The sequence below is a fragment of the Acanthochromis polyacanthus genome, chromosome 12, assembly GCF_021347895.1.
Source record: "Acanthochromis polyacanthus isolate Apoly-LR-REF ecotype Palm Island chromosome 12, KAUST_Apoly_ChrSc, whole genome shotgun sequence".
Taxonomy (NCBI): Eukaryota; Metazoa; Chordata; class Actinopteri; family Pomacentridae; genus Acanthochromis; species Acanthochromis polyacanthus.
The window spans coordinates 34,412,851-34,438,860 of record NC_067124.1 but is presented as its reverse complement, the minus strand read 5'-3'; the positions used below and the strand labels follow the sequence as shown (position 1 = coordinate 34,438,860).

Genomic DNA, 26,010 nt, shown 5'->3' with positions numbered 1-26,010 from the left:
TATTTTAAATAATATATTTAAATATATAATATGCACTCTTCTTAGGCCGTCTACACAAATGATCAAAGCAGAAACTGTATGTTTGATATCAGTGAAAAAAAAACATTTTCTTTGATATACAAAATAAAAATGGAATTTAAAGTAAGACATAAACTTTTACATTCTTAAAAAAGGATCTCAGGATTGTGATATTATTCTTTATGGTCTCCACAAGAAGAATACGTTCATCTCATCTACGGTCGCTTCAAGCTACACGTGTTTTGATTGAGATCAGAGGAAGTTACACTCATGTTAAAGTCTCTGCACGGGCTGCTCTGAAAAGCCCTTTGTGATAAATCCTATTAACTGAAATGCAAATAAAGTCCGTCTGATTTATAAAGGACAATATTTTAGATGGAAATATGGTTTGAATCTTTCTTTATGGCATGTTGTCTTAAAATCAAGAGAGCCTTAAGGAAGCCTGTTTGATTGTGAGTTTCCTTGAGGAACCTATAACAGCTGTTTATTTAGAGAAGAGGTTGTGGGAAGAACCTTTAATAAGTCAAAAGTGAAGAGTATTTTGTAGGTTTGGGTGTAGGCCTAACTGAAACACCAGACCTGCATTTACATTTTCTTTTATTTATTTTATTTAAAAGCCTTTTTGACAATAAATTTTAGAGCTCTTTTGAACAAAATATGTGACATTGTCTCAAGTTCGAAAGACTAGTTTTGGGTGTTTGGACAAATTAGAATCTTTTCAGACCCTCTGCTGACTTAATTTTGTATAAATGACTCTTCACATTGATGCCAGTTTCCTAAGTTTCCTGTTGCTTAAATAAAGACTGCTTCATTTAGGAATATCTAAATATTGTCTTATATTTTTCCTGTGATTTCACTTAAAAGAAATATTTTGTGCTCATAATAATAGTAATAATAAAGAGTTCAAAGTACAAGTTTCTCTTGTCTGTGGCATCACATTTATTCAAAATGAAGCTGCATTTTAAAGTGACTTTTTATGGTCACTGGTCAAAGGAGTGCCTAAAAGTCTTGTGTTCTATGTCTGAGACAAACATTAGACGCAGACCACAGCCGGACTGTGCAGCAGAGGTTTTAACTTCAAAATAAGACTGAGGCTGAGACACAACAGAAAGCCACAATGGTTGCAAAAAACACACACTAAGAATGTGCATTGCTTAAACTCTTTAAAGGAACAGTATACAGCCGTTTCCTTCATATATGTATAGGCACACTTCATTTATAGTATGAATCCTCAGCTTTCTTCTCAGAAAACTTCAAAAGTTTCATCATTTGGATCCTGAGCGTTTCTCCTTAAAGAACCAGATGCAGAGGATTGCAGAGAGGAAAACTTCGAAGGCCAACATACAGAGCTCCAGCACCTGCGACAGCTTCAGGTACAAAGATCATTAAATATACATTATTTTTCTGTTCCAAAATATAAATGTTGATTGCACAATGATTTTGTTCTTAGTGATAGTATATCATTTTATCATTTTTTTACCTTTAAAAACGTATCGTTTTCTTGATTCCAGTGAGCCAGGTCAACGCTGATCAGACAAGCTGCAACAACAGCTACAACGATGCATCCACAGTTAATAGCAAGGGATACCTGTAACAAAAGTCATGCAATTTTTGAACTAATTATCACCTTCTCCACCTGGAAGTACATTTATTTGTTTTACTTACAGTCAGCAATGCCGGATATATGAGTAACAGGTTGCAAATAAGTCCAGCAGAGAAGAACTGTGGAGGAGGAGAAAGCAGCTTACAGTTTAATGTGCTTTAATGCTACAAGACATTTTCACAGTTTTATACCTGCTTGAGCAGAAACTTACAAGTACTCCAGTCAGTTGGAAGACTCTGAACAGAGTGGTAAGGGACTGTCCAATGTCAGTGGTTATAGAAACAATAATTCCCATTCCAAGGCTGAGGACGCCAATAGTCATCTGCTGAAACTGACAAACAAACACAGGCAAAAAAATATGCACTCACAGCTCAATAAGAGCAACACTCAAGATGTGAAACGTGTTCAATCTTCCTTATGAACTAGACAAATTTACAGTACAAATTTATAATTTATAATCATAATGAGAAAAACAGAGCACAGAAACATTCACTTATTGTGTAGATGTAAGTGTGATTATTTGTTTACTTCCAGATCTGTTTTAATTCTCTTACCCCCAATGCAGCCGGCTGTTTCTGCAGCAGGTCATACAGTGGTTCTTTGCTATCTGGCCTCATCGCTGAAGCCTGATGATCTTGTATTATGGGCAGGTCTCTCTGGTCGGTTTCATCTGGATTCTCGTAGTCGTCGATGTTCATGTCAACATCAGCACAGGCCATGATGCTTCTCTGATCTGTTTTCTTTATTGCAAATTAATTAATTAAAAATTCCTTCTGAGAATCATTTGTCCTTTAACATCAACATGTGACAAATGTTGTCTTAAAAAGTTCACTGAATGACCTGAAAATCTGAAACACATACATAGTGCAGAATAAAAATTGTGGAAATGAAGATTTTTAAAAAAAAAAAAAAAGCTTGCTGACAGAAAGATGTTAATTTAAGGTTATTGTCTGACATTTTAGAAAATTGTTGTACATTTCTTGAATTTCCCTCTGGATAAATTAAGTATCCATCTATCTATCTATCTATCTATCTATCTATCTATCTATCTATCTATCTATCTATCTATCTATCGATCTATCGATCTATCGATCTACATTGTTCTGGGATTTCTGTTATTAAATTTTTGCCATGTATGGTTGATACCTTGCATTATACAGTTATGTTTTCTGGTGCAGAGCTTGTTTGTTGTTTAGTAAGAAATTGTAAACAGGCAATCCAGTCCACAAAAGTGAAGACTGAAGTGATCACATCTTTGTACAAACCCAATACACAGATTAGAAGAGAATATTGAGCTTGTCCTAGCACTGTTTCTTACTGGTTTTCATACAATAAGTGACCTAGATTTGTCTTGCCACAAGAATTAACACAAAATCTCTCTTGACTTGTTTATTAGAGTTGCTCCTCTTCCCTACAAAGGAGCTGCTATTGTGTTGTTGTTGTAAAAGGCAGCTGCAGTTTGGCTTTTCTGGTTTCAGACTTTTTCTGATTTATGTCACATATTTTTCATGTGTTAATCCATTGTAAAATTGAAAATTGTGAATAAGATTTTACAAAAAATATATCAGCGGAGTTTATAAAAGAGAAATGTATATGTTCAAATGGTAATAAAAAATTCATACATTCACTGACTCATACACAATATAAAATCTTTCAAGCTTGCATTAGACAAAACAGATAAATATGAAGGGTTAACATTAATAATATTCATGTAATAATGCATGAAAGAGATATTCAATTTGCAGGTGGTAAAAGATTCATATACTTCCTGACCGACATTAAGTCTAAGACTGAACTAATCACATCTTTGCACAAACTCAGTACACAGATTAGACTTGAGAGAGAATGGAGCCTTTCCTAACTCTGTGTTGCATCATTCTTTATACATTCAGGGACTTAGGTTTGTCTTGCAACATAAACTGGCACAAAACTGAGCTTGACTTGTTTGTTGGACTTACTCATCTTCACCACAAAGATGCTACTGCTGCAGCATAATTATAAAAAGCAGGGGCAATGTTTCCCCTTTTATTCTGAAATACTTTGGCAGCCCTCATGTACTTAGTTCCCATGCTTTCTATATATGATGTCATTATAAAATCGATAACTATAATAATAAAATATTACAAAAAATGTAAATAATGTTTTCATAAAGTTTATGAAAGAGAAATTATATTTGCAGATTATAAAAGCTTCATACCGATCAATAACTGATTGATGATGAAAACTTCTTGAAGTTCTCATCAAGCAAAACAGAGAAATACAAAAGATATTTTTATGTATTATAGTAATGCATTAAATGATCCAATTCATTTTGCAGGCGACTTGACATCAAGTATAATGACAAATAACAGGTGCAGATGTAATTCACATATACTTTACCGCTTCTTAGATATTTAACATGCAGAGAGACTTATAAATACAAACACATTAATATACAGGCTTTAAAATGCTCATTATTTTACGTTCTGTATTACAATTGTGTTTAACAAAGCTGTTTTCAGTGCAAAAAAAAATAGAATTTTAAATCATTCTTACTGTGTTTGGCTTGAGCAGATTCTATTTCACCCTCTGTCTCAAACAAGTGTCTTGCTCTTTGGCATGATTTCCGCTTCACTGAAAATACTGACAGATGAGGTCATCCCATACTTTAACTTCCTGACTTTGGTAGCAGTCTCTGTGAGGTTATAATGTTCAGAGCTTATTTTGTCATTGCTATATGTTTTATTTTATTTTATTTCTCGTTGAAAGTAAACCGTTTTTGTGACTTAGTATGTTTTTTTGTATAAATAAGTAAAAAAATTTAGGTGTTAACAGTTGTGTGTGTGTGTGTGGGGGGTATTCTGTGCTAATAATAATAGCAGTTATAAAGAGTTCAAATTACAAGCTTCTCTTGTCTGTGGCAATGCATTTATTCAAAATGAAGCTGCATTTTAATGTGAAAATTTATGGTCACTGGTCAAAAGAGGGTCTCATCACACTGACATTTGCTTTCTACAAGTCTTGTGTTCTTTGTCTGAGTCAAACATTAAACGCAGACCACAGCCGGGCTGTGCAGCAGAGGTTTTAGCTTCAACATAAGTGACTGAGACACAAGAAAAAGCGACACTGGTTGTAGAAAAACACACACAAAAAACATGCATTGCTTAAACTCTTTATATATATATATATATATATATATATATATGTATATATATGTATGTATATATATGTATATATATGGTTCATTTGAAGTATAAATCCTCAATGTCCTTCTCAAAAAAGTTTTTGCAGTTTCATCAGTTGGATGTTGCACGTTTCTCCTTAGAGAACCAGATGCAGAGGACTGCAGAGAGGAAGACTTCATAGCCCAACACACAGAGCTCCATCACCTCTATCTGTTTGGAGCACAAGCATCATTGTTTAAGGTTTATTTACCATTAAATAAACCATTTATTTCGATTAAAACATATACCTTTTATAACCTATTATAAAGGACTAGTGTATCATTTTGTCATGTTTTTTTACCTTCAAATGCTCGTGGTTTTCTGGGTTCCAGTGAGCCAGGTCGACACTTATCAGACACACTGCAACAACAGCTGCAATGATGCATCCACAGTTAATAGCGAGGGATGCCTGTAACAAAAAATCAAGTAATCTTTGAGCAAATAATCACCTTTTCCACCTGCAGATGTATAATTTATTTTACTTACAGTCAGTAATGCTGGATATATGAACAACAGGTTGCAAGTAACTCCAGCAAAGAAGAACTGTGGAGGAGGAGAAAGCAGCCTATAATTTCATGTACGTTAATGCTGCGCAAAGTTTTCATGTTTTCATGCCTGCTTGAGCAGAGACTTACAAGTACTCCAGTCAGCTGGGAGACTCTGAACAGAGAGAAAAAGGACTGTCCAATGTCAAAGATTATTGAAAAAAGAATTCCCGATCCAACGCTGATGAGGCCGCTCATCATCTGCAGAAACTGACCAACAAACAAAGGCAAAAAAAAATGTGTTCACAGCTCAATAAGAACAAAACATAAGATGTGAAGCATGTTCAGTCCTCAGTATAAACTAGATTCTTTGAATATTTGCACTAAATAGTACAAATTTAGAATTTATGTTCATAATGAGAACTAACAGAATGCAGAAACATCCACTTGTTGTGTAGATGTAAGTGTGTTTATTTGTTTGCAGTAAGCGCCTAGCTAATATAACTGAACAGTGTCAGAAAAGCGCAGTAACATTATCTCACAAATCCTGAATGCAACAATAATACATGTAGTTTAAGGCTAGTAAGAGCATCTGATCATTTTTAAACATACTTAGAAAAACATCCATCTCTCCATTATCTATACACCGCTCAGTCCTCATTAGGGTCACAAGGGGGCTGGAGTCTACCCCAGCTGACTTAGGCAGGGGACACCCTGGACAGCAGCTGCAGGCAATTTAGAATTATCAGCTAACTTCATCAGGTCTTTGGACTGTGGGAGGAAGTCAGAGTACCCGGAGAAAACCCAGGCATGCACAGGGAGAGCATACAAACTCCATGCAGAAAGATCTCAGGCCCTGGCCAGGATGATCTTCTGGAGATCTAGCTGCAAGACGACGGTGAGTTACATGGTGGTGTCCTACAAGTGATTCTGCTAGGGGAATCCAAAGTTCTACTAGGGGACATCAACACTCACATGGGTAATGACTGAGTTGCCATTGACTTGGAGGATAAGGTCTCTCCTAAGTATACTAGTACCAGAGCACCTTAGGCAAAAGCTCAGTGATCAGCTTTGGAGTTGTGTCCTCAGATCTGTGGTCTCATGTCTTGGACACTTGGATAAAGAGAGGTGCAGAACTGTCAGCTGATTACCTGGTGGCAACAGAAGCATACCTGTGGTGGAAGTTGCTGAGGTAGTCAATAAAATCCTCATTAGATGTGGACAAGAATCGACCCAAGAGGATGAAGGCTCTTGACATTGTTGCATTGTCTTGGCTGACACTTACGTTCCGTGTCACAGGGTCATTAGAGTTGGTGCCAGTGGAGTGGCAGACCAGGGTGGTCTTTTCTGTTTTTAGAAAGGGGACCTGGAGGGTGTGCTCAGGTTACTGGGGTATCACAATACTTAGTCTTCCTGTGGAAAGATTACTCCAGGGTGCTGTAAGGAATGCTCCGATCAATACTTGAACCTTGGATTCAGGAGAAAGAAAGCAGATTCCATCTTTGCTGTGGAACAGTGGACCAACTCTTTACCTTTGCAGAACTGCTGAGGGGATCAGGGGAGTTTGACCAGGCAGTCCACACGTTTGTGTGGATTTGGAAAAGTTTTATGACTGTGTCCCTTGAGGGACCCTGTGTGGGGAGTACTGCAGAAGAATGGGGTACCAGGATGGTTGTTAAAAGCTATTCGGTCCTTGTACAATCGGAGTGAGAGCTGTGTTTGTCAGGGCTCCCTCCTCACCCCCGTCCTTCCCCACCTGACATCCCAAATACCCCTTTTCCCATCTGCTCCTCTCATACTCCTCTCTCCCTCTCATGCTCCCTCTGTCTCCCATCTGCTCCTCTACCCCTGTCTCTCCTCCTGCAGCTCGGTGCCTGAGTGGAGTCTGGCTTCCCAGCTGACTCCACTCAGGCAATCAACCACCTCTACAGCTCCTGGACAGCTGATGGCCATTCTACTGATTACACAACCTGCAATAAGAACCGGCTCATCCTTCCACTCCCTGCCAGATTGTTGAACAAAGACCTCACAGTCAGTTCGCTCTGTAGCCTCCTGTTAAATCTGTTGAGTTTGAAAGGTCTCTTACACTGTTTTCTCCTGCTCCTCGCCTAGATCCAGCTGTCCGGGATCCCCGCCGTCCTACTTCCCCTCCGGCTCTACCCAACCCGTTCGTCACCGGTTTCCCCCTCACTGGACCCCCCGTTCCTGCCTGGACCCCCCGACCTGCTTCCCTCCCAACCACCCGGAAACCCACAGCAGCAAGACTGCTGCTCGTCTCTTCCTGGAGCCTCCAGACCCACCTGGCCAAGCCCCCCACTACACCAGCCGCTCCCCGCTCCTGCACCCTGGTTTCCCCCCACCGAGCCACCATTCACCCCCTTACAATAAAGCACATTCTCATTCCAACCAGCCTTGGTAGTGTGGCTCTCTGCTCGGGTCTGACCCGCTAAGCCGTGACAGTGTTTGCATGTTTGACACAAACTCATTTACATTTACTGTATGTGTTGGACTCCACCAGGGCTGCTGCTGGTCTCCTGATCCTGTTTGTGGTTTTCATGGAGAGGATCTCACAGTGCAGCATCTTTGCTTTTTGTGAACGATGTGGTACTGTGGACTTCAGACTGTGACCTTCAGATCTTTGCAGCTGAGTGCTCAGCAGCTGACATGAGAATCAGCACCTCCAAAGATCATATCATCTGCATTTAGAGCTCATTTATGCCTACTGAGAATAAACTTGTGAAGTATTCACTTTACAATATACAGGAGCATCATCGGCATAAAGATGTTCATTACAACCAGATACAGAAGAGTTAAAACAGCTGACAATGCTGTACTTCCAGATCTGCTTTGATTCTCTTACCCCCAATGCAGCCGGCTGTTTCTGCAGCAGGTCATGCAGTGGTTCTTTGTTATCTGGCCTCATCGCTGAAGCCTGGTGCTGCTGCATTATTGGCAGGTCTCTCTGGTCGGTTTCATCTGGATTCTCATAGTCGTGGACGTCCATGTCAACATCAGGGTTTCTCTGGTGGGTTTCATCTGGATTCTCATAGTCGTGGACGTCCATGTCAACATCAGGGTTTCTCTGGTGGGTTTCATCTGGATTCTCATAGTCGTCGATGTCCATGTCAACATCAGCACAGGCCATGATGCTTCTCAGATCTGAAGGGATAGCTGTTTTCCTTATTGCAGAATAATTAATGAAAAAAATCCTTCTGAGAGTGAATTATTTGTCCTTTAACATCAACATGGGACAAATGCTGTCTTAAAAAGTTCACTGAGTGAACTGAAAATGTGAAATACATAGTGCAGTATAAAATTTGTGGAAATGAAGGTTTTTTTAAAAAAAAAAAACTTGATTCAGAAAGATGATAATTTAAGGTTGTTGCATTACATTTCAGGAAGTTGTTGTACATTGTTCTGGTATTTCTACTTTTTCCATTTTTTTGCCATATATGGTTGATACCTTGCATTATACAATTATGTTTTCTGGTGCAGAGCTTGTTTGTTGTTTAGTAAGAAATTGTAAACAGGCAATCCAGTCCACAAAAGTGAAGACTGAACTAATCACATCTTTGTACAAACTCAGTACACAGATTAGACTTGAGAGAAAATGGAGCCTTTCCTAACTCTGTGTTGCATCATTCTTTATACATTCAGGGACCTAGGTTTGTCTTACAACATAAACTGGGACAAAACTTAGCTTGACTTGTTTCTTAGACTTACTCATCTTTACCACAAAGATCCTACGACTGCAGCATAATTGTAAAAAGCAGATGCAATTTTAGCTTCCCCTTTCATTTTGAAATACTTTGACAGCCCTCATGTACTTAGTTCCCATACCTTTATATATTCTGTCATTATAAAATCGAAAACAGGAACAAAATATTTAAAAAAACATAAAGTTTATGAATTTTATGAAAGACAAATCTATATTTGCAGACGATAAAAGATTCCTACCGGTCAGTAACAGACTGATACACAGGGAAAAATCATTGATGTTCGTATCAAGCGAAAAGATAAATACAAAAGATCTTTTAACATAACATAGTAATGCATTAAATGATCTAGTTATTTTTTCAGGCAACTTGACACCAAGTATAATAACACAAAACAGATGCAGCTCTAATTCACACACCGTTTCTCAGATATTTAACATACAGAGAGACTTATAAATACAAATACTGTCTTATAAAGGCTTTAAAATGCTCATAATATTACATTCTGTATTTCAATTGTGTTAAACAAAACTGTTTTCAGTTCAAAATAATAGAATTTTAAATCATTCTTACTGTGTTTGGCTTGAGTAGATTCTATTTCACCCTCTGCCTCAAACAAGTGTCTTGCTCTTCAGGCATGATTTCCACTTCCCTGAAAATACTGATAGATGAGGTCTTCACACACTTGAACTTCCTCACTTTGGTAGCAGTCTCTGTGAGATTATTATGTTCAGAGCTTATTTCCTCATTGTTATGTGTTGTATTTTATGGTATTTCCAGCTGAAAATTAACTGTTTTTGTAACTTAGTATGTGTTTTTAACATAAATAAGTTAAAATATTAGATGTTAACAGTTGTAAATGTTGGTCAAACCACTTTGCATGCAAGCATTTTGTGGTGTGTGTGTGGGGGGGTGTTTGGTGGTGAGGGAGGGAGGAGACAACGACTGTTGGCGTGTTGTGCCATTTCCTTGTCGAACTCATTTGAGAAAGCAGAGAATTTCAGATCTGAATCGAGCAAAGTAAAGAAAAAAAAGGTATTACTGGTGTTGCTGCAAACCTCAACAACTGATCTTCACTGACAGAAGCTGCTCTAACGGTCTTTGATATCGGTCACAGGAGGATGGTGAGGAAGACGTTCGTGTGTGATGAGTCCATGATCATCACTATTCCCATCGGAGGTCTGGGTCTTCGGGAGGATCAGCTGATGCCAGAAAAATTCCACTGTGTGTTCAAAGACTCCTACAAGCTCTTTGTTGTCAGGGGGAAACCTAGACCTCTTGGAGTAAGTTCTGCTGTTTTGTAGATGGAAAGGTGTGGTGCTATGCAATCAGACTCCTACATTTTCTGTTTTGAATTTACAACAAAAATTGCAACATTCTCACACAGATTTTCTCTGATTTCTGCATTTTCTATTGTTCTTAGATTAACATGTCCTCTTTTTGTTTTTTACAAGGCAGTCCAAGCCATTGCTGGTATCTTTCTTTTCATTCTTGGAGTGAGTTTTGCAGATTACATCACCAAAATGTTCACTCTGCCAAGTGTTGTGGTAAGAAAACTATTTCAAAAACTTTTTTAAAAGTCTCACTGGTACATTGAATTTGTTATGTTTTCATGTAGAACAGCTGATATGCTTGATCATTTTGGTAGTTTCTGGTGTCTGGCATGCTGTCGTACGCTGCAGGGAAATATTCAAACATACATGTGGTGAGTTTTATCTTTAAAAATGATGATTTTGACTAATTGACTAATTCTTGACTTTTGTATTGTTTCAGGAAGACTTGCATAATCATTTTTTACAGTTTCTGACAGCTTTTTTGTTTGAAATTTTTCGAGGTTTTCTCAGTAGTATTGAGAGGAATAATTTTACCAAGATCAAGAAAAATTTTTTCTGGTAATTGAACAAAGCTCTTAACCACACTGTTGTTTCACCCTCCAGGCAAAGCTGTCCTTCTCTCTGAACATTATCGGCTTTTTCTGGTCACTTGCAGCGTTTTGTCTCAACGTGCTTGTTTTCCATTTCGGTCCTGGTCCTTATCCTTACCCCAAGGTACATTAAAACAACATCACCATTGATTGAGTTAAAAGTGGCTCTTTACATTAATTCAGCAGACATATATTTATGTACTTTAACTTTGTTTTTCTCATTTTATAGCTGAGTGAAGGAGTCAGAGGACTGATAATGAGTCTGCTGGTTGTTGAAAACTTAATAGCCCTGTTCTTGATCTACTGGTTGAGTAAAGCTGTGTGCAGATCACATTTCAACACTCTGGTATGTCATTTTCTTCATACACATGCGGCAGCTGCATGTAAGTACAATAAAATGTTTTACAACAGGTATATTAGTCTTTTTTCTTTTCTTTCTTTGTTCTGTAGCCCACCATACTGCTGAAACGGGCAGACTGAATTTGATGCAAACCAACAACCAACCCGCACGTATGTTTACCAGCCTGATGATGTTATCCACTCTTAAGAATGCAACGGACAAAGATTGTCAAAGTTTTTGTTGTTTCTGTGTCAAAAATGTCTTAAAAATACATAACAAGCTGCTTGTATTTGATATGCATGACTGGCCAAATACAGATGTAGAATTGCCTGTTTATAATGCGTTCTGTGTAATCTTATAATAGCTGTGATATCGATATGAACCCAGTAACGTGTTGCTCATTTGTTTCACATTTGTGCAGAAAGCTGTAGTCTCCAAATGTGTTGCAGTTTAGATTGTATTTGAAAAGTTTGTCTTTCTCATGTCTTTATGTTGTGCACGACATTTAAAGTTGTAAAAAAAAACAAAACACATGCAGGCAGGAGTTCAGTGTTGCTCTTCTTTGGACTAAATGTCAATTTATTTAAATATAAATCTGAATGACGGTGAGGCTTTTCCTACCAAGATTTCTGGGCAATCAATGCGGCAAAATCAACAAAATCTTAACATTTGAATTGTACATTTTTTAAAAAATGATCCATTTCTTACCTGACTACTGCTGTTTTTTGGTTTTGTTTAGCATGCATTGTCTCATTGCACATCTTTTCTTGAACATATTAATAAAGGCAACTGTTTTGTCTTGGTTTAATTTGTCTTTTACTGACTGAAAATTATGCAATTATACACCCGACTACATATATATTTTATATTATATTTTAATATATTTAATATATTTTAATATATAATAGGCACTCTTCTGATGCCATCTACACAAATGATCAAAGCAGAAACTGTATGTTTGATACCAGTAAAAAAAAATAACATTTTCTTTGATATACAAAATAAAAATGGAATTTAAAGTAAGACTTAAACTTTTACATTTGACATTCTTAAAAAGAGATCTCAGGATTGTGATATTATTCTTTATGGTCTCCACAAGAAGAATACGTTCATCTCATCTACGGTCACTTCAAGCTACACGTGTTTTGATTGAGATCAGAGGAAGTTACACTCATGTTAAAGTCTCTGCACGGGCTGCTCTGAAAAGCCCTTTGTGATAAATCTTATTTAACTGAAATGCAAATAAAGTCTGTCTGATTTATAAAGGATAATATTTTAGATGGAAATATGGTTTGAATCTTTCTTTATGGCATGTTGTCTTAAAATTAAGAGAGCCTTAAGGAAGCCTGTTTGCTTGTGAGTTTCCTTGAGGAACCTATAACAGCTGTTTATTTAGAGAAGAGGAACAGCTGTTTATTTAGAGAAGAGGTTGTGGGAAGAACCTTTAATAAGTCAAAAGTGAAGAGTATTTTGTAGGTTTGGGTGTAGGCCTAACTGAAACATCAGACCTGCATTTACATTTTCTTTTATTTATTTTATTTTAAAGCCTTTTTGACAATAAATTTTGGAGCTCTTTTGAACAAAATATGTGACATTGTCTCAAGTTTGAAAGACTAGTTTTGGGTGTTTGGACAAATTAGAATCTTTTCAGACTCTCTGCTGACTTAATTTTGTATAAATGACTCTTCACATTGATGCCAGTTTCCTAAGTTTCCTGTTGCTTAAATAAAGACTGCTTCATTTAGGAATATCTAAATATTGTCTTATATTTTTTCCTGTAATTTCACTGAAAAGAAATATTTTGTGCTCATAATAATAGTAATAATAAAGACTTCAAAGTACAAGTTTCTCTTGTCTGTGGCATCACATTTATTCAAAATGAAGCTGCATTTTAAAGTGACTTTTTATGGTCACTGGTCAAAGGAGTGCCTAAAAGTCTTGTGTTCTATGTCTGAGACAAACATTAGACGCAGACCACAGCCGGACTGTGCAGCAGAGGTTTTAACTTCAAAATAAGACTGAGGCTGAGACACAACAGAAAGCCACAATGGTTGCAAGAAAACACACACTAAGAATGTGCATTGCTTAAACTCTTTAAAGGAACAGTATACAGCCGTTTCCTTCATATATGTATAGGCACACTTCATTTATAGTATGAATCCTCAGCTTTCTTCTCAGAAAACTTCAAAAGTTTCATCATTTGGATTTTGTGCGTTTCTCCTTAGAGAACCAGATGCAGAAGATTGTACAGAGGAAAACTTCGAGGACCAACACACAGAGCTCCATCACCTCCGACTGCTTCAGGGACAAAGATCATTAAATATACATTATTCTTCTGTTTCAAAATATAAATGTCGATTGCACAATGACTTTGTTCTTAGTGATAGTGTATCATTTTGTCATATTTTTACCTTCAAATGCTCGTGGTTTGCTGGGTTCCAGTGAGCCAGGTCAACGCTTGTCAGACACGCTGCAACAACAGCTACAATGATGCATCCACAGTTAATAGCGAGGGATACCTGTAACAAAAGTCATGCAATTTTTGAACTAATTATCACCTTCTCCATTTGGAAGGACATTTTTTGTTTTACTTACAGTCAGCAATGCCGGATATATGAGTAACAGGTTGCAAATAAGTCCAGCAGAGAAGAACTGTGGAGGAGGAGAAAGCAGCTTACAGTTTAATGTGCTTTAATGCTACAAGACATTTTCACAGTTTTGTACCTGCTTGAGCAGAAACTTACGCATACTCCAGTCAGTTGGAAGACTCTGAACAGAGTGGTAAGGGACTGTCCAATGTCAGTGGTTATAGAAACAATAATTCCCATTCCAAGACTGAGGACGCCAATAGTCATCTGCAGAAACTGACAAACAAACACAGGAAAAAAAAAAGCACTCACAGCTCAATAAGAGCAACACTCAAGATGTGAAACATGTTCAATCTTCTGTATGTAGTAGATTCTTTAAATATTTGCACTAAACAGTACAAATTTATAATTTATAATCATAATGAGAAAAACAGAGCACAGAAACATTCACTTATTGTGTAGATGTAAGTGTGATTATTTGTTTACTTCCAGATCTGTTTTGATTCTCTTACCCCCAATACAGCCAGCTGTTTCTGCAGCAGGTCATGCAGCGGTTCTTTGCTATCTGGCCTCATCGCTGAAGCCTGATGATCTTGTATTATGGGCGGGTCTCTCTGGTCGGTTTCATCTGGATTCTCGTAGTCGTCGATGTTCATGTCAACATCAGCACAGGCCATGATGCTTCTCTGATCTGTTTTCTTTATTGCAAATTAATTAATTAAAAATTCCTTCTGAGAATCATTTGTCCTTTAACATCAACATGTGACAAACGTTGTCTTAAAAAGTTCACTGAATGACCTGAAAATGTGAAACACATACATAGTGCAGTATAAAAATTGTGGAAATGATTTTTTTTTTTAAATGCTTGCTGACAGAAAGACGGAAATTTAAGGGTATTGTCTTACATTTTAGAAAATTGTTGTACATTTCTTGAATTTCCGTCTGGATAAATTAAGTATCTATCTATCTATCTTGTCCTAGCACTGTGTTGTACTGGTTTTCATACAAAAAGTGACCTAGATTTGTCTTGCCACAAGAATTAACACAAAATCTATCTTGACTTGTTTACTAGAGTTGCTCCTCTTCCCTACAAAGGAGCTGCTATTGTGTTGTTGTTGTAAAAGGCAGCTGCAGTTTGACTTTTTTGGTTTCAGACTTTTTGATTTATGTCACATATTTTTCATGTGTTAATCCATTGTAAAATTGAAAATTGTGAATATATCATATCTTTGTGGCGTTTATAAAAGAGAAATGTATACCGGGCTTTGCAAAAGTTCTGTTACACGGTTTCGTGATCTTACTTGCCGGAATGAAAAATTCCATTAAATAAACTGAAAGTTCTACCGTATAGGCAGGTGTCCTTAATACAATTTTTTTCTCCGGTGAAGTTGTATCAAGATGGAAGTCAAAAGAGTTGAGATATCTGCTCTCCTTCATGCTGGCCACAACAGGTCTGACAGAGCCAAGCAGCTGAACATCAGCCGGATGACCGTCCACAGAGTCGCAGAGAGGCTCAAGAATGGTGAAGATCTTTCAGTGATCTTTCAAGAATGGTGAAGACCTGAAAGATCTTCACCATTCTTTAGCCTCTCCGCGACTCTGTGGACGATCATCCGGCTGATGCTCAGCACAAAGGAGAGCAGATATCTCAACTCTTTTGACTTCCATCTTGATACAACTTCACCGGAGAAAAAAAATTGTATTAAGGACACCTGCCTATAAGGTAGAACTTTCAGTTTATTTAATGGAAATTTTCACTCCGACATGTAAACGTCTCTAAAGATCATGAAACCGAGTGTAACAGAACTTTTGCAAAGCCCGGTATGTGCAAGTGGTAAAAAAAAATTCATACATTCACGGACTCATACACAATATAAAATCTTTCATGCTTGCATCAGACAAAACAGATAAATATGAAGGGTTAACATTAATAATATTCATGTAATAATGCATGAAAGAGATATTTAAATTTGCAGGTGGTAAAAGATTCATATATTTCCTGACCGGCATTAATTCTAAGACTGAACTAATCACATCTTTGTACAAACTCAATAAACAGATTAGACTTGAAAGGATATGGAGTCTTTTCTGGAACTGTCTTACATCATTCTTTATACATTCAGGGACTTAGGTTTGTCTTGCAACATAAACTGGCACAAAACCTAGTTTGACTTGTTTGTTGGACTTACTCATCTTCACCACAAAGATGCTACTGCTGCAGCATAATTATAAAAAGCAGATGCAATGTTTCCCCTTTTATTCTGAAATACTTTGGCAGCCCTCATGTACTTAGTTCCCATGCTTTCTATATATGATGTCATTATAAAATTGATAACTATAATAATAAAATATTACAAAAAATGTAAATAATGTTTTCATAAAGTTTATGAAAGAGAAATTATATTTGCAGATGATAAAAGCTTCATACCGATCAATAACTGATTGATGATGAAAAATTCTTGAAGTTCTCATCAAGCAAAACAGAGAAATACGAAAGATATTTTAATGTAACATAGTAATGCATTAAATGATCCAATTCTTTTATCAGGCGACTTGACACCAAGTATAATGACACAAAACAGGTGCAGCTCTAATTCACATATACTTTGTCGTTTCTTAGATATTTAACATGCAGAGAGACTTATAAATACAAATACAATAATATACAGGCTTTAAAATACTCATTATATTACATTCTGTATTACAATTGTGTTTAACAAAGCTGTTTTCAGGGCAAAAAAAATAAAAATAGAATTTTAAATCATTCTTACTGTGTTTGGCTTGAGCAGATTCTATTTCACCCTCTGTCTCAAACAAGTGTCTTGCTCTTTGGCATGATTTCCACTTCACTGAAAATACTGACAGATGAGGTCATCACATACTTTAACTTCCTGACTTTGGTAGGAGTCTCTGTGAGATTATTATGTTCAGAGCTTATTTTGTCATTGCTATATGTTGAATTTTATTTTATTTCTCGTTGAAAGTAAACCGTTTTTGTGACTTATTATGTTTTTTTTAATATAAATAAGTTAAAATTTTAGGTGTCAACAGTTGTGTGTGTGTGTGGGGGGGGTATTCTGTGCTGATAATAATAGCAGTTATAAAGAGTTCAAATTACAAGCTTCTCTTGTCTGTGGCAATGCATTTATTCAAAATGAAGCTGCATTTTAACGTGACAATTTATGGTCACTGGTCAAAAGAGTGTCTCATCACACTGACATTTGCTTTCTACAAGTCTTGTGTTCTTTGTCTGAGTCAAACATTAAACGCAGACCACAGCCGGGCTGTGCAGCAGAGGTTTTAGCTTCAACATAAGTGACTGAGACACAAGAAAAAGCCACACTGGTTGTAGAAAAACACACACAAAAAATACGTGCATTGCTTGAACTCTTTTAAGGAGCAGCATGCAGCAATTTCCTAGTTATCTATATATGTATATGGATGCTTCATTTGAAGTATAAATCCTCAACGTCCTTCTCAGAAAATTTTTGCAGTTTCATCAGTTGGATGTTGCACGTTTCTCCTTAGAGAACCAGATGCAGAGGATTGCAGAGAGGAAGACTTCGAAGCCCAACACACAGAGCTCCATCACCTCTATCTGTTTGGAGCACAAGCATCATTAAATATACATTATGCTTCTATTAGAACATATACCTTTTATAATATATTATAAAGGACTAGTGTATCATTTTGTCATGTTTTTTTTTACCTTCAAATGCTCGTGGTTTTCTGGGTTCCAGTGAGCCAGGTCGACGCTTATCAGACACGCTGCAACAACAGCTACAATGATGCATCCACAGTTAATAGCGAGGGATGCCTGTAACAAAAAATCAAGTAATCTTTGAGCAAATAATCACCTTCTCCACCTGCAAATGTATAATTTATTTTACTTACAGTCAGTAATGCTGGATATATGAACAACAGGTTGCAAGTAACTCCAGCAAAGAAGAACTGTGGAGGAGGAGAAAGCAGCCTATAATTTCATGTACTTTAATGCTGCGCAAAGTTTTCATGTTTTCATGCCTGCTTGAGCAGAGACTTACAAGTACTCCAGTCAGCTGGGAGACTCTGAATAGAGAGAAAAGCGACTGTCCAATGTCAAAGATTATTGAAAAAAGAATTCCCGATCCAACGCTGATGAGGCCGCTCATCATCTGCAGAAACTGACCAACAAACAAAGGCAAAAAAAAATGTGTTCACAGCTCAATAAGAACAAAACATAAGATGTGAAGCATGTTCAGTCCTCAGTATAAACTACATTCTTTGAATATTTGCACTAAATAGTACAAATTTAGAATTTATGTTCATAATGAGAATTAACAGAATGCAGAAACATCCACTTGTTGTGTCGATGTAAGTGTGTTTATTTGTTTGCAGTAAGCGCCTAGCTAATATAACTGAACAGTGTCAGAAAAGCGCAGTAACATTATCTCACAAATCCTGAATGCAACAATAATACATGTAGTTTAAGGCTAGTAAGAGCATCTGATCATTTTTAAACATACTTAGAAAAACATCCATCTCTCCATTATCTATACACCGCTCAGTCCTCATTAGGGTCACAAGGGGGCTGGAGTCTACCCCAGCTGACTTAGGCAGGGGACACCCTGGACAGCAGCTGCAGGCAATTTAGAATTATCACCTAACTTCATCAGGTCTTTGGACTGTGGGAGGAAGTCAGAGTACCCGGAGAAAACCCATGCATGCACAGGGAGAGCATACAAACTCCATGCAGAAAGATCCCAGGCCCTGGCCAGGATGATCTTCTGGAGATCTTCTAGCTGCAAGACAACGGTGAGTCACATGGTGGTGTCCTGGAAGGACTTCTGCCAGGGGACTTCAAAGTTCTACTAGGGGACATCAACACTCACATGGGTAATGACTGAGTTGCCATTGACTTGGAGGACATTGGCGATTTTAGGGGGTGGCCTGGGGTGGCCGGGGCCACCCCTGAAATCTCATTGGCCACCCCTGCGGCCACCCCAGATCTGATAGGTAGTTGGTCACATGGGCGTAACGGACGCGGGGTACGCATGGGACATGTCCCCCGCACTTTCCACATCTGTCCCCTCTGTCCCCCCGCACTTTTTTCAGCCGTTACAACAGCTAAACCCGTTATTAGCATCCAGTAACGTGTTTTCCCGAGCCGTCTTTGAATGCACCATGAGCGCATGCTAACGCAGGTGTTCCACAGGAGACGTGCTGCTGTGCTGAGCAGCGCTGAACGTGCGTCTGGAGTAATGTTTAGCAAACCAGCCAGAGCCAGCAAGAAGCAAAAAACTTTACACAGTTCTTTCCAAACAAACCGTGTAAATTGTGTGACCTTGTTGGATGCAAACAATGCTAGACTTGTTAGCTAAATGATGACAGGGTAAAACGTGGCAATATATCAATATGTTAAGCTAGTTAACAATAATTTAAATGTTGTTGCCTCCGTTACATTACTGCTAATTAGTTTATTCTTGGAATAAACCCAGTCCTCTTTCATTTCTGGGCAGAAGATGTGCTCACAATTGCTCTCCATGTATTTAAGTCTTTTGGTCCAAAAAGAGGAGAGTCAGGGAGGAGAAAAAAGAATAGGCTATCTATGGTATAAAAGTGGTTAAATTTGCAACTATTTTTACTGCTTCTCTTTCAAATTCTATCTCAGAATTTTGATTTTCAGATTTTTTAATGATTATTTCCATAACAAAGAGCAGAGTCAGGCAGGAGATGGACCAGAGGCGGCGGCCAGCAGTAATGTTGACCATGCAGGGTCTGCAGAGGTGAAAAAAAAAATATAAGTGGCTGAGAAAAAAATATCTATCTATGGGTTAAAGTGATTTTGAGGTTAAATTCTACTGCAATTTTTACTCTTCCTAATGCTATTTCAGAATTTTTCTTACCACATTTTTTATGTTTATTGCCATAACAGAAAGAGCAGAGTCAGGGAGGAGATGGATCAGAGGCCAGCAGCAGGGACAAGGATGTAGGGTCTTTACAGGTAAGGAGAGATTATAACTTCCTGAAAATAAGATATCTATTGCAGGGAGAAACCAGGCAGTACTGATCATTTCATGTTCAGTGTTTGGCACCTTTGGCTACTCGTCCAGTAGATGTTCAAGGGACATTGTTGTCAACTCAACTCGAGTTTGGCCACTAAAACTCTAGATTTTATAGTTTAAAGTTTTATACTTTATAGTTTAAAGAAGTAGCCTAGTTGGTCCCCTGGTATTGTACTGTGGCTGTTAGGGATTATGTGGTTCTTTAGCCACTAAGGACGGTGCAATTAAATGTAAGAGAATGATAAATCTCTCTGAAAAATTTGTCCCCCTCACTTCTGAGATGGTGGTTACGCTCATGGTTGGTCAAGTTCGTCAACACGAGAAACAAGAGAAATTCTGTCAATCAATGATAGAAACGTCACACGTGCAGCTACTATGCAAGGTGCTCGCATATTTTTTTACAGTGCTGGTTTTGCCACTCAACACTTAGATGCCGGACTTCTGTTCAGCCTATGGATGCGCTAATGAGCGCTGTAAGGAAACAAGAGCTCATGGGATTACTTTTCACATGTAAGATGTATGTAAGGAATAATATATTGTTAGCAGGATGTCATAGCTAGAGTGAAATAAACGCCGAGAAGATGGATAGAACCCCATCAGCTCCGTGTCTGGCTTCTACTACCCATGATCTAACCAGCTCTCTACATCATCCTGTGTATTACACAGCTGCTTACTGGTGAAATAACTAATCTGAGACAATTTTTTGTTTAAAATTCGATGTTATGAATCTAGCGTTCCTAGCAACTTACTGCAGTAATTGGTACAAGATGGCGCTTCAGTTAGTAAAGCAACAATACAGGTGACACAGTTGATGAGCTGATAATGTTATTCTACAGGATGAGTTGAGAGCAGTTGAATTTTACTAATCTAATCTAATTTGTGAAGAGATGAGGACTTTAATCCAAGGAAATGGCTCTTAGAAAATTTGTACCCTATCCTGAACATATTTTACTGATTTAGAGTAGTTAAAATAACCAGATATAACTGAGGACTGTAATAATGGGAAATGGAATTTAAAAATAAACCAGAATAGACACCTTTATTCAACACTTATGAGACAGGAACTCATGGGAGAAAGAGGGGATGTCACATGCAGGAAAGTACAGGGGTTTGAACTGTGGTCGGCTGCGTACATGGCATTAAACTCCGCTATGCCATAGCCACCCCACACTAGCTTTGTGTCCTATCAAGGCCACCCTGGTAATAAAGTCCTGGATACGCCACTGTTGGAGGATAAGGTCTCTCCTAAGTATACTAGTATCAGAGCACCTTAGGCAAAAGCTCAGTGATCAGCTTTGGAGTTGTGTCCTCAGATCTGTGGTCTCATGTCTTGGACACTTGGATAAAGAGAGGAGCAGAACTGTCAGCTGATTACCTGGTGGCAACAGAAGCATACCTGTGGTGGAAGTTGCTGAGGTAGTCAATAAAATCCTCATTAGATGTGGACAAGAATCGACCCAAGAGGATGAAGGCTCTTGACATTGTTGGATTGTCTTGGCTGACACTTACGTTCCGTGTCACATGGTCATTAGATCTGGTGCCAGTGGAGTGGCAGACCAGGGTGGTCTTTTCTGTTTTTAGAAAGGGGACCTGGAGGGTGTGCTCAGGTTACTGGGGTATCACAATACTTAGTCTTCCTGTGGAAAGACTACTCCAGGGTGCTGTAAGGAATGCTCCGATCAATACTTGAACCTTGGATTCCGGAGAAAGAAAGCAGATTCCATCTTTGCTGTGGAACAGTGGACCAACTCTTTACCTTTGCAGAACTGCTGAGGGGATCAGGGGAGTTTGACCAGGCAGTCCACATGTTTGTGTGGATTTGGAAAAGTTTTATGACTGTGTCCCTTGAGGGACCCTGTGTGGGGAGTACTGCAGAAGAATGGGGTACCAGGATGTTTGTTAAAAGCTATTCGGTCCTTGTACAATCAGAGTGAGAGCTGTGTTTGCATGCTTGGCACAAACTCATTTACATTTCCTGTATGTGTTGGACTCCACCAGTTCTGCTGCTGGTCTCCTGATCCTGTTTGTGGTTTTCATGGAGAGGATCTCACAGTGCAGCATCTTTGCTTTTTGTGAACGATGTGGTACTGTGGACTTCAGACTGTGACCTTCAGATCTTTGCAGCTGAGTGCTCAGCAGCTGACATGAGAGTCAGCACCTCCAAAGATCATATCATCTGCATTTAGAGCTCATTCATGCCTACTGAGAATAAACTTGTGAAGTATTCACTCTACAATATACAGGAGCATCATCGGCATAAAGATGTTCATTACAACCAGATACAGAAGAGTTAAAACACCTGACAATGCTGTACTTCCAGATCTGCTTTGATTCTCTTACCCCCAATGCAGCCGGCTGTTTCTGCAGCAGGTCATGCAGTGGTTCTTTGCTATCTGGCCTCATCTCTGAAACCTGATGCTGCTGTTTCAACGGAGGGTCTCTCTGGTCAGTTTCATCTGGATTCTCATAGTCGTGGACGTCCATGTCAACATCAGGGTTTCTCTGGTCCGTTTCATCTGGATTCTCGTAGTCGTCGATGTCCATGTCAACATCAGCACAGGCCATGATGCTTCTCAGATCTGAAAGGATAGCTGTTTTCCTTACTGCAGAATAATTAATGAAAAAATTCCTTCTGAGAGTGAATTATTTGTCCTTTAACATCAACATGGGACAAATGCTGTCTTAAAAAGTACACTGAGTGAACTGAAAATGTGAAATACATACATAGTGCAGTATAAAATTTGTGGAAATGAAGGTTTTTTTTAAAAAAAAACTTGCTGATTCAGAAAGATGATAATTTAAGGTTGTTGCATTACATTTCAGGAAGTTGTTGTACATTGTTCTGGGATTTCTACTTTTTCCATTTTTTGCCATGTATGGTTGATACCTTGCATTATACAGTTATGTTTTCCGGTGCAGAGCTTGTTTGTTGTTTAGTAAGAAATTGTAAACAGGCAATCCAGTCCACAAAAGTGAAGACTGAAGTGATCACATCTTTGTACAAACCCAATACACAGATTAGAAGAGAATATTGAGCTTTTCCTAGCACTGTTTCTTACTGGTTTTCATACAAGAAATGACCTAGATTTGTCTTGCCACAAGAATTAACACAAAAATCTATCTTGACTTGTTTACTAGAGTTGCTCCTCTTCCCTACAAAGGAGCTGCTATTGTACTGTTGTTGTAAAAGGCAGCTGCAGTTTGGCTTTTCTGGTTTCAGACTTTTTTCTGATTTACTTCATATATTTTTCATATGTTAATCCATTGTAAAATTGAAAATTGTGAATTAGATTTTTTTTTTTTTAAAAAACATATCTTTGTGGAGTTTATAAAAGAGAAATGTATATGTGCAAGTGGTAAATAAATTCATACATTCACTGACTCATACACAATATAAAATCTTTCATGCTTGCATCAGACAAAACAGATACATATGAAGGGTTAACATGAATAATATTCATGTATTAATGCATGAAAGAGATATTTAAATTTACAGGTGGTAACAGATTCATCTGTTTCCTGACCGACATGAAGTCTAAGACTGAACTAATCACATCTTTGTACAAACTCAATACACAGATTAGACCTGAGAGAAAATGGAGCCTTTCCTAACTCTGTGTTGCATCAAAGGATATGGAGTCTTTTCTGGAACTGTCTTACATCATTCTTTATACATTAAGGTACCTAGGTTTGTCTTGCAACATAAACTGGCACAAAACTTAGCTTGACTTGTTTGTTGGACTCATCTTCACCACAAAGATGCTACTGCTGCAGCATAATTGTAAAAAGCAGCTGCAATTTTAGCTTCCCCTTTTATTTTGAAATACTTTGACAGCCCTCATGTACTTAGTTCCCATACCTTTATATATTCTGTCATTATAAAATCGAAAACAGGAACGAAATATTTAAAAAAAACATAAATAAAGTTTATGAAGTTTATGAAAGACAAATCTATATTTGCAGACGATAAAAGATTCCTACCGGTCAGTAACAGACTGATACACAGGGAAAAATCATTGACGTTCGTATCAAGCAAAAAGATAAATACGAAAGATCTTTTAACATAACATAGTAATGCATTAAATGATCTAGTTATTTTTTCAGGCAACTTGACACCAAGTATAATAACACAAAACAGATGCAGCTCTAATTCACACACCGTTTCTTAGATATTTAACACACAGAGAGACTTATAAATACAAATACTGTCATATAAAGGCTTTAAAATGCTCATAATTTTACATTCTGTATTTCAATTGTGTCAAACAAAACTGTTTTCAGTGCAAAATAATAGAATTTTAAATCATTCTTACTGTGTTTGGCTTGAGTAGATTCTATTTCACCCTCTGCCTCAAACAAGTGTCTTGCTCTTCCGGCATGATTTCCACTTCCCTGAAAATACTGATAGATGAGGTCTTCACACACTTGAACTTCCTCACTTTGGTAGCAGTCTCTGTAAGATTATTATGTTCAGAGCTTATTTCCTCATTGCTACATGTTGTATTTTATGGTATTTATAGTTGAAAATTAACAGTTTTTGTGACTTAGTATGTGGTTTTTGTATAAATGAGTTCAAATATTAGATGTTAACAGTTCTAAATGTTGGTCAAACCACTTTGCATGCAAGCATTTTGTGGTGTGTGTGGGGGGGTGTTTGGTGGTGAGGGAGGGAGGAGGCAACGACTGTTGGCGTGTCGTGCCATTTCCTTGTCAAACTCATTTGAGAAAGCAGAGAATTTCAGATCTGAATCGAGCAAAGTAAAGAAAAAAAGGTATTACTGGTGTTGCTGCAAGCCTCAACAACTGATCTTCACTGACAGAAGCTGCTCTAACGGTCTTTGATATCGGTCACAGGAGGATGGTGAGGAAGACGTTCGTGTGTGATGAGTCCATGATCATCACTATTCCCATCGGAGGTCTGGGTCTTCGGGAGGATCAGCTGATGCCAGAAAAATTCCACTGTGTGTTCAAAGACTCCTACAAGATCTTTGTTATCAGGGGGAAACCTAGACCTCTTGGAGTAAGTTCTGTTGTTTTGTAGATGGAAAGGTGTGGTGCCATGCAATCAGACTCCTACATTTTCTGTTTTGAATTTACAACAAAAATTGCAACATTCTCACACAGATTGTCTCTGATTTCTGCATTTTCTATTGTTCTTAGATTAACATGTCCTCTTTTTGTTTTTTACAAGGCAGTCCAAGCCATTGCTGGTATCTTTCTTTTCATTCTTGGAATGAGTTTTGTAGATTACATCACCAAAATCTTCACTCTGCCAAGTGTTGTGGTAAGAAAACTATTTCAAAAACTTTTCAAAAGTCTCACTGGTACATTGAATTTGTTATGTTTTCATGTAGAACAACTGATATGCTTGATCATTTTGGTAGTTTCTGGTGTCTGGCATGCTGTCGTACGCTGCAGGGAAATATTCAAACATACATGTGGTGAGTTTTATCTTTAAAAATGAGGATTTTGTTTGCATAAAGAAAATTTGCTGTCTCTTTAATTATAGCTTGACTAATTCTTGACTTTTGTATTGTTTCAGGAAGACTTGCATAATCATTTTTTACAGTTTCTGACAGCTTTTTTGTTAGAAATTTTTTGAGGTTTTCTCATCAGTATTGAGAGGAATAAATTTGCTCAGATCAAGAAAGATTTTTTCTGATAACTAAACAAAGCACTTAACCACTCTGTTGTTTCACCCTCCAGGCAAAGCTGTCCTTCTCTCTGAACATTATCGGCTTTTTCTGGTCACTTACGGCGTTTTGTTTCAACGTGTTTTTTTTCCATTTCGGTCCTACTCCTTATTTTTATTATCCTGGTTATCCTTATCACACCAAGGTACATTAAAACAACATCACCACTGATTGAGTTAAAAGTGGCTCTTTACATTAATTCAGCAGACGTGTATTTATGTACTTTAACTTTGTTTTTCTCATTTTATAGCTGAATGAAGGAGTCAGAGGACTGATAATAAGTCTGCTGGTTGTTGAAAACTTAATAGCCCTGTTCTTGATCTACTGGTTGAGTAAAGCTGTGTGCAGATCACATTTCAACACTCTGGTATGTCATTTTCTTCATACACATGCGGC

The 26,010-nt window shown here is 37.8% G+C and overlaps 1 protein-coding gene across 2 annotated transcripts in view; it reads right to left on the bottom strand.

Annotated features, from left to right (window-relative positions):
• Window positions 1-24,291, bottom strand: part of si:ch211-269k10.4 (uncharacterized protein LOC100150242 homolog) — a 45,089-nt gene extending 20,798 nt beyond the window's left edge. Inside the window, exon 1 of one of the 2 annotated variants that reach the window (XM_051957074.1) lies at window positions 24,235-24,291. The gene's annotated coding sequence lies outside the window, so the exon portion shown is untranslated. Of the gene's footprint in view, window positions 1-9,598; window positions 9,656-24,234 lie in introns of those variants that run through there. The other variant, XM_051957075.1, reaches the window with a different exon arrangement.
• Window positions 24,292-26,010: the final 1,719 nt, after the last annotated feature.